Raw genomic sequence first — 10,187 nt, forward strand, 5'->3', positions numbered from 1 at the left:
ATGTTAAATATTACAGCTGCTTATATTTACAACATAACCAAACCTAATTAACAGTTTTAAGGACAAACTTTAGGAAATCTTATAACATGTCATCGAAAAGTTTGCAAAAAGGTGTGGGCTCTGGCGTCTTTCCCCTCAAGTTTACAGAAGGAGAAATGTAGGAGACTGGATTCTAGGAGGGGAAGTTAGTTGAGCCATGAGGTGATTTTCTATCTGCAGAATGCAAATCTTTGAAACATATTTTCATCGTCGTTGGGGTCTTTTGTGTTTTGTTTTTTGGCCTCTGGCTGTAGTTAGGTAATTTTTGTAGTGCCCCAAAGAGTGGTAGGCGCCAGTGTTTTCTCTCATCTTTTCCAACCATGTGAGAAATTTTCTATGTGCATGCAGACATGTGCAATGTGCACCACTTACAGAAACAAAAAGTCCATTGTCCTGCTCGTTAGCTGGGTGAGATTTGAATTTCTCCTCGGCAGCTGCACAATTACACAGCTTACAGGGAACACTGGTGGGCACTTACCAGTACTAGAGTTTGCTCATTTAGATTTAGTCATGACACAGTGAGTCACAGTATCAAGCAATATGGAGAGGAAGAGAGAGACGAAGGAATTTTAGTGAGAAAGTGGAGTTACTCAGATAAAAGTGGCACATTTTAATGGCTCAAATATGTTGCATGTATATTTGACTCACTTTTTATGGTATCATAGAATAAATGAGTTTTGTTTGTTTGAGGGGAAGTTGCCTAAATTCCCCAGGTCTGATGAAGCAATACGTGGCTTATTTTCAGCCAAATCTCTTCTCTATCTTTTGGAGGAAATAGAGAGGGGAATCCATAGGGACCAGCAATATTGTAGTTCTGCCTGATCTTGCATCCTAATCATAAGCTGGCATACAAACATAGATATGTTCTTCAGTGTGAATAGTTACCATTTCTTGCCATTGGCATGACAGTCTTCATTATGCTTTCAGCCATGTTTCGTGCATCATCTAACTGAATGCAACCTCCTCTGATGGTTTTTTCATTTAACAACGCCCCCCTCCCAAAAAAACCCAAAAACAAATAAAAAGCAAAATAAAGCCTGGTTTTAACATGAGCCAAACGTCGAAACGGGCAATAAAACAGGTGTGTATGTAAATTGGACTCTTAGCTAAATTGACTATTAGCCTTATGGTCTCATGGATAATGAGAAAAAAACATTATGTTGGTAAGAATCTGGAACTGCGTCCTTGCTGCTGCACATTTAGGGGTTAAGTAGTTTATGAGCAACTTGGCACTTGCAGTCTTACTACAGCAGACTTCTAGATGGCTGCGCTCCTTTGTACAAATCAACGTTAGAGTAGAGAAATTAGAATTGGATCATGCTGTCAGTTTCTTCTGACACACACTGAATGTGTCAGTCCTGTGACTTCACTGACTGGCTTCCTCAATGTGTACATTTATTTTATGAATTTCATGTGTATAGTCTCTTTAGGGTGGGGGGGAAGGAACAAGTGGGTTTTTTTTTTGTTGTTGTCTAGTTCTTACGCTGTACAGTAAACTTCTCTAGTTACACATTACTTGAATTTTTGTGCAAGTCGAGGGGAGGCTGCTGCTTGGTTCCTGGATTCCCTGGGCTTGCAGGAGCTGGGAAACTGATCCGCCCAGCAGGGCTGGTCAGTGTCCTGGCTCCCACAGTGGCAGGGAGCGGGAACCAGGCAGCAGGGCTGATCAGTTTCCTGGGTCCTGTAGGTGGCAGGGACCTGGGAACCAGGCAACAGCCTGGCTCCCAGCTCTCCTCTGCTTGCGGAGAGGGGAAACGGAGCAGGGCAGCAACCTTGGTCAGTTTTCCTGGCTCCAGCCAGTGGAGGGGAGCTGGGAACCAAGGGCAGCGTGGTTCCTGGCTTCCCTCCACTCCTTGGAGCCAGGAAACAAACCAGTGCTGCTGCCCTGCTCAGTTTCCTGGCTCTGCAAACAGAGGGCAGCTCGGTGTCAGACTGGGAAACTGCTCCTGTCTCGGAAGGCAGCCTCTTCCTGTCGGGGCGGCAGCCACAAGTCAGGCTGCAGTCCCCGACAGGAGTGGTTTCTCACTCTTGGCGGGTGGCAGTCGTGTTTGTGCGTATCTCAAGGGTTTTCTCCAACCATCATGACAGTATCTGAGCACTGGAACAGCAGCATTTTTATAAATTATTTTTTTTTCTCAAGCTGTTGACTCCCTAGTTACTGTTTAGTCTTCTGTTTATGCCATGGACTGTAATCAGACATGTGAAATCTGCAGCAACACAAGCTTTCCTGAATCACACAATGATTCTGCCCGTTTTCCTGAGTAAGAACTATATTTGTCAGGTTTGTCTAGAATTAATAGGTGCAGAAAAGTTACAAATGCCTGCTAATCAGGAAGGGGAAAAACATGAATTCAAACTTAACTCTGTGTGCTCTGACACTGTTGATCCTCAGGTGAATGACAACCTCAGTGGGATTTATGTTCAGAGAAGCACTATGTGATCAGATTTGCATGGAGTGATGCAAATAAAATGTCTCACCTACTCAAGAAGGGCAACCTTTTTTTGCTTTGGCTGCCTTAAAGTTGTTATGCAATGGGGCTTGGGAGAGGTAACTCATCAGTGGCTGACAAAGGTTAGGACTTTCAAGGGTTATGTGACTGGAGAAAGCATATCTAGAACTTACCACTCTGAAAACTAATTGTATTAGCCAGTGCGGAAAAGTCCGTGTCTCATCAAACTCCATCTCAATCTTTGGTCCAGAATGTTTTCTTACCCCTTTAGAGAGCACTACCTCTCTCTCTGCCAAGGTTTCAGCCCACTTGTGGTTTCCAAGAACTGCAACTTCTGTTCTCTCTTAATTAATTTTTCTGTGTTTGGAATGAATAGATCCCACAATGGACATTTAAAATTGGTAAGCCCAGTTTTCCTATACTTGATTCCTCTGTCTCTGATCATTCCTCTCTCTTCCCTCCCTTTTTTTTTTCTGTTGCTTATTTCCCACTCTCCTCATTCTCTTCCTCTTGGCTTTAGTACTCTCCCCCTTCCACATTCTCTCTCTCTCTCTCTTCTGTCACTACACTTTTTCACAGCTGCTGCCTGCTCTGGTTGACACTGACATGGGGATTGGGAAATCAGAAGCGTTGGGCCCTTGCTAAATCTTAAACGTCTTGGGCTTTTGTGCCTCGCAATTGTATAGTGTGTTATTAATTTGAACAAAACCGTATTGGGAAATGAGTATGTCAGACATGGACTTCAACGCAATTCTTGTGACCCTAAGGAATAAGTTAGCTACAGCTTATCTCTTAAGCCATTCTTTAACTACTGAGCAGAAAAATAATGGCAGCCATTTAGAATTACTCGAATTAATATAAAATTGGATTTGCCTAACTAGCTGTGCTCTTCATCACTGTTTACCTTGTGCAAAACTTTGGTTTGGGTGCTGGGCAACACCATGCCCGTAACTGAATTCTTATAAATTCATAAACAAAGTACCGGTAGTGGATTCCTGCACTTGAATGGAGGAAGGTACTTAGAAGTTCTGCCCTCTGTTTAAGTTCGTGGTGGTTCTAATGCACTGCACAGTTTGAGCCATTGGAGAAATGGCCCTAAATGTGTCTAGTTTACAGCGTACTTTTAAAGAGTCACTAGTGTTGTGTATGCAGGAAGTTCCCCTTCTGGTTCCTCTGTGTTCTGACCTTTTGTACTGCAGAAGCATGTGATAATATTAACAAGGTACCTTTCATCTGCTTCTTTTAAAGTTGGGCATGTGCTGTGTCCAAGGGGGAACCTCGTTATAACCAACCTTTGCAGTGTATCCTGCTGGATTTTTGCCTTACTGTTGATAGGGCAAGTTCCACCTGGTTCAGAAGTGGTTTCCAGAATAATACAAAAGAATCTAGCAGATAGCAGAATTTCCAGCAAAGGTGGTCTGAAAAAGCAATGTGAGGCTTAACTAAACATTTATTTATTCCAGGGAAGAATGCTCTATTTCTAAAAAAGGGAAAGCTTCTTACAAAGTGTGACACCAATCTGGGTAGCTGGGCACACTGCTCTAACCATAAGGAGAAAGAAGTAATCCAACATTCCAATGCCATTTCCTACCACTCCTTCAGGTGAGTTGTGCGTCTTGCTTCTGTGTCAGACCATGAACAGTGTCAGTATTACAGTGACTGTAACAGTAAATATCACAGAGGTAGCCATGTTAGTTTGTAGCTTCGAGAACTACAAGAAGTCTTGTGGCACCTTATAGACTAACAGATATTTGGGAGCATAAGCTTTCGTGGCCAAAGATCGGCTTCATCAGATGCATGAGTGGGGAGATGGTTTCAGAGGGGTATTTAAAAGAGTGAAGTCCAGTAAAAGGGAGGGCCAGAACTGACAGAGCTGGACCTCCCTTTTCCTGGGACCCCACTCTTTAAATACCCCTCCGTAACAGTAAAGGGTAAACACTCAGGAAGAAAGTCTTTGTGCGATGAGAGAGGATATTGCCCTTGAAAATATCAGGTTGCCTTTTTGGCAAAAGAGTCATTTTATGTGTAAAAGAGCCTCTTCACTAGAAGTGTCCCTACTGTTGCAGCAGCAAGCAATGGTGCAAAGCTGTGGTGTGTTTACAGAAAATGATTGCCTCGGCTGGAAAAGAACACGAGAAACACTGCATTTTTAATGCTAGGACGTGTTTCTACACTATAAAGGGAAAGTGAAAACAAGAATCCTTCTACCCTAGTGTTTTATCATGGGTGTTTAGCCAGTAGCAACTGTTCATGAGATGGTGCTAAAAACTCTTGACTCCTCTGCACTAGTATTCAGTAACATCGTGGACCGTCACTGTAATAGTGATATTAGATGTCCTTATATGGACTTCTCTGGACAAGGCTGTGGTGTACAAATTCTCTACCTCAGTTTGTCTGCAGTTATTCTAGGCTCTAGGCTGCAACTTACTGAGTAAAGCCAAAGAGCCCTGAATAATGAATTAACTCGTGGTTAAAAGAGAATTTGTAAGAATTCAGCAGGAACCTCCCTCCAGCTGTATGGGGTGTGTGTAACCTGCATAAGGGAGTGAGCCTCCCTCTGGAGCTCCCAAGCCATGCTCTAGTGGCACAGTGTCCAGTATGTTTGCTGCTTGCCACATGGGGTGAACAGGGCACTTCATTGTGGCAAATGCATGCACACTGAACTCATAAGATGGGGGTGGCCGGCCCTCTAAATATGGCTCCTCCTGAGAGGTGAATGCAGGGAGTGCCGTTTGGCTGCTCCATGTATGCACCCCACCGCTTGGGGGGCAGAAGTGTTTGGCGGCGTCTCCAGCAGCAGTTGCGATGGCTCTGGTGAGTCTCTGGCGTTGAATTAGAATGCGAAGGCTGGGTGTGCCTGGCTCTGGGGGAGGGCATACAGTCAGAACAGGGAGCAGGGGCCTGCGGTGCCTGGCTCTGGGAAGGGAGAGGGCATTTATTCAGTGCTGGGATGCCTGGATCATTTGAAATTTTGTTGTTTGTATTATGTAGTATGAAATACCTATCGATATTATATTATTTAATAAAGTTTTGTATAGTGTAATGTGGCGAATATGGAACGACAGCAACCACGAACATGGTGAGCTTTGAATTCCTATTGGACACCGCTGCTCTAGTGGGGCTCATGCTAGCACTCTAAAAGTAACTGAGTAGGTATGTGGTTGGTTTCTAGTTGTGAGCTGGGCTCTTGAACAAGGCTTCAGAGCCAGAGCTGCAGCCTTTTGGCAGCTGTTTTTGAGAACAAGTCTGAGCCCTGCTAGCCTGAGTTTAGGGGGCTGGGATGGGAGGCTCATTTCTGTCTACAGCTTAGACCTATCCTACATTCAGGTATCAGGGACCATTTCCTTTTACTGTTTGTGCAAAAAACAAAAACAAAACCTGATCCCTACAGAGCATAAGAAAAATAGCACTTTCTTAAAGTCTATTTTCAGGGAGGGAACTATTTCTCTGTAGAAGGACCTCAATCTGTCTCAAGGGAGACTGCCCAGCCAGCACTGAATAATCAGGTGACTGAGGTTTGGGAGTGTTCCTGTGTAATCCTGATCTAGGGAAGTGCCTGATTCTGAAAAGGGGAAAATCAGAAGTTAGTCTTTATAGGTGAGCTTTATGAGACTTTCAAAAACTCTTAGGAATCTCCAATCTCTACCCATTCTCTGCTTCATTCCTTACACACATTTTAAACTGCTGAAAGGTTCTCTAAAATTCTTTGGTGTTGGCACCTGAGGGTTGACCCGGCCTTAACGAGTCTGTACCAAGCCATCTTTAATACAATTAGCAATTATTTCTTATGTTTCATTTTTACTTCTCCTCTGGGGGGAGACCAGCATCTACATCTTGTTGTATAAGCCATCAAGAAAATGGGTTGATTTATATGGGTTATAAAGTATTTAGAGTAGTCTAATGTTCACTTTTCAATGCATTTTAGTCCAATAGTGGCATGACTGAAAGCCACAATGGTATCTTTTTTAAAAAAAAAAAAAAAAAAAAAGCCTATCACTCTGAACAGAAAGACCAAATGCAGCCAAGAAACAATGGCATCAAAACTCTGTGGCCTACTAGCTCGCCTGTTGTTGGCTGCATACAGAGCCCAGATGTTCAGACAGAGATAAGTAGAAATGGTTTATAAAAATTAATATTTTCACTATCCTGCCACTTAAAACTACGCATTTAGGTAACGTAGTCACTTTTGTCTGGTGGTATTGGATCGTCTTAGTTACAAAGAAAGATGCTTAGGCCTACAGGGCTGCAGAAATGAACTTTAACCTTTGCTAGATGGTTTTAATGAACTTACCCACTGAAGGGTTCTAGAACAATCCACAAACTGATCCGCAAATCTCCTGCCTCTAGTCTGGCCACCAAAGCTGCGTAGGCTTGGCTGATGTAAAGCACAGCAGTGGTTGTACAGAGAATAGCTAAGCCTCAGTGACCGTTTACCATACACAACAGAACAGCTTCAACGGGTGACATTTGGGAAGCCTGCCTCAAATATCTAATAGCTGGATTCAGGAGTGCTGGAATAATTGGGATAGTGGGGGTGCTGAGAAGCACAGCACCAAACTGTAAACTATGTAATGGTGGGAAACTACTTTAAGCCAGTGGTGTAGTAGCACCTCCAGCCTATGGCAGGTTAGAACTCCTTTCTGACAGGACACTCACATTCACATTGCTACATCAGGCAAAGCAACCATTAAAGCTGGGTCTCCCCCACTGCTGCCCCAGTATTCCACCCTCTGGGATAAAAGTTGCTTAGGAGAGGAGAAGCGCCACCACTTTTTCTTCTCGTGTTCTGTGTGGGAAAAACCGCTCCAATACCTAACTCCAAGAGAGGGTGCAAGGCTGAGTGTCCCAAGAAATGGTAGGTGCCTCCCTCCAGCCCAAATTAGTGTGAGTTCTCTGAGGGGCATGCCTTCAAGAGCTCCCTTCTCCATCTCAGTGCTTCTACAGGCTGTTTCAAGTGGCTTGCTGGCTTTTGTGAATTTCTACAATCTCCATGCATTGTACAAGGAGCATAGACACCTCCCTTCCTCCACTGTCCAGGAAACATAGGTGTAGATTCCCCTGGATTGCAAGACACCTAAAAGTTAGGCACTCGGGGGGGGGGCCTGAGTCCCTTTGTGGATTTATCCATTTATACCTTTCCCCATGAGGCGTAATTGTATATAAGAGGAAGTAGTCCCATGTGACCTTGTCTTTACATCATAATGGTCACACTTGTTGAAAAATGGAAGTGTGGTTTGCTTAGTAAAATAGCTCACTTGTGAAACACCATAACCATTGCAGTATTTGCTTCATTTTCCATAGAAAGTGAGATCAGCAATTCTTCTGTTTATCTCCACTGTTGAGAAAATTCAATACTTGTAAAATCTCGTGGCAGGCTGTGGAAAGCATAAGTAGAAGAGATTGCTACTGCCTTAGGTTTTTAAATGTTTGATTACCACGGTGAAAGGTAGCAGTGGAGATATTTTAGGCTGCAGAAAATAAGGTGGTGAGAGGTGGTTCTCAAATGAGAATTCAACAGTGAAAATGCATTTGTAGGAACGAACAGTGGAGAGAGCAACTTACAGAACTGGTACTTTTTTCTCTCCTGCTTGTACCTTTTTATTTAAAAGGACATTAAAGGTAACTTTCAAAAGTGGATTGGTGGTGAATCAATGCTGTTCTGGTGCTGGAGCACATGAAACAATTTCCCCGAGAGATGGGCTGCCTTCCTGTCCCCTTCAGTGAGAAGTTAACACTAACAACCAGTCATGACTATGTAAACGCAAATAATTATTTTGCTGCTGGTCAAAGTGTTCAAGTGAGGAGAGGGGAGATTGGAATGTGCATGTAAACAGGGCCATTCTTAGGCATGGAGAATATGCAGCTGCATAGGGCACCACTAAATTTGGGGCATCTCAGTGTTCCCCCTAATTTTTTCCTTCCATGATCATGCAAAACCCCAGAGGCACTGAGACCACTGACAAGGGCGAGTGAGGTCTGGTGACGCCAGTCTCCCTTGTCGGTGGTCTCAGTGCCTTCGGGGTTACAGGCAGAATAAATGTCACGGGCATCAAGGCATGGGGGGGATGTGCACCTCCAGTGGAAACATGCTGCCAGCTGTGGGCACTCTCCTAACCAGCTGGGTGGCACCTGTATCTCTCCTGTGTGGCTGTGCAAGTGCTCGGCTTATAGGGAATGCTGGTTGTGCCCCATATTTAGTGCCCTATGTTGAGTATGCCTAGCACTGGCGGTTGACACGACCAGACTCCCCTGCCTTCCAGCCCCTGCTCTACCTTTTGACCCTGGCAGCCGAATCCCCTGGCCCTCAATCCAACTCGTGGCCCAGTCCCTCAGCGCTCTGGCCCCTGCCCTACCTCCAAGCCACAGCAGCCAAATCTCCTGGCCCCCTGCCCTGGTGGCCCCAAGCCCCCAGGCCAGTTCTGGCAGGCTGTGCTGCTCCCCCTGCCAACTTCCTTGCTCTGCTCCTATCCCCACAGCCCTGAGCATGCATCCCCCCCACCTTGCAGACTTGCTTCCTCACTCCCACATGGAGGGTACAGGTGCTTGGGCTGCATAGGGCACCAGAATTCATGAGGATGGCCCTGCATGTAAACGACTGAATAGTTGTCCATAGTGATGTCATTCGCCTGTGCTCCACCCATTTATGACATCCCTTTTTCTCCCTTTCTTGGCGTCTAACAATAGCATCTGCAGAAAGAATACTTCTCTTGTGGATAATCCCAAATTCCTAGGTGCTATTGCATTATAAATTTAGTTCTTAAATATTCCCTCTTCCAACTTTCTATGAGCCTTTTTATAACTCACTTATTATGGATGAGCTGAGGGGCGAGCTCCTCTTCTAATAAGTACTCCTGCTCCTGTCTGCTGTGCTGTTCCAGAAATCGTTGCTTCGCTCGTAATGATATAGGCCTGGTTTAAAGTAGGGACTTACATTGGGATAGCTTCAGGGGTGTGAAAAATCCACACCACCTGAGGAAAAGCTATACCGATCCAAACTCCAGAGTAGACTGCTTGGTCAGCAGAAGAATTCTTCCACCTAACAGACTCTTTACTGGGCTTAGGTTGACTTAATTAGATCTGAGTGACGTTGCTAGGTTTACCTAAGTTTTAGGTGTAGACCAGGTCAAAGTCTAATGGCTACTTCCAAGGAGTTGTCACTATAATAAGAGACTTTAACATAATTATAACACAAGACGCTCTCTTGCCTAACCTCAAGCCCACTTGAGGACCCACTGTAGCTGCTTCCTTAGTGCAAAACAAGGAGCAAATAAAATGTTAAAATGTATTTGGCCTGATTCTTCTGGGCTTTGCTCCATTCTAGTAATTTGTACTTACGCAAGAAGCTGTGATACAGTGCCAGGTCAGTCATAGTGGTTTACAGCAACTTTATGCAGATGAGTACAGAAGCAATATCGCCAACCCTAATCAGTCAGCAATCACAAGTCAGGCTTAAAATTATAAAATGTTTTTAAATTAATAAATGTTAAGATCAATTAGCTTTCTGGTTTCTGAAGCATTAGGGTCACGTTTCAAGCTTTTCCATGCAATGTGAGATTTAGAAGCTTGCTCATACACACGTGTGCCGCACGCGCACGCGCACACACACACACACACACACACACACACACACACACACACACACACACACAGAGCATCTCACCTATTTGCTAGGCTTCAGCCATTCAAGAAAGCCCCTAA

The sequence above is a fragment of the Carettochelys insculpta genome, chromosome 5, assembly GCF_033958435.1.
Source record: "Carettochelys insculpta isolate YL-2023 chromosome 5, ASM3395843v1, whole genome shotgun sequence".
Classification (NCBI taxonomy): domain Eukaryota; kingdom Metazoa; phylum Chordata; order Testudines; family Carettochelyidae; genus Carettochelys; species Carettochelys insculpta.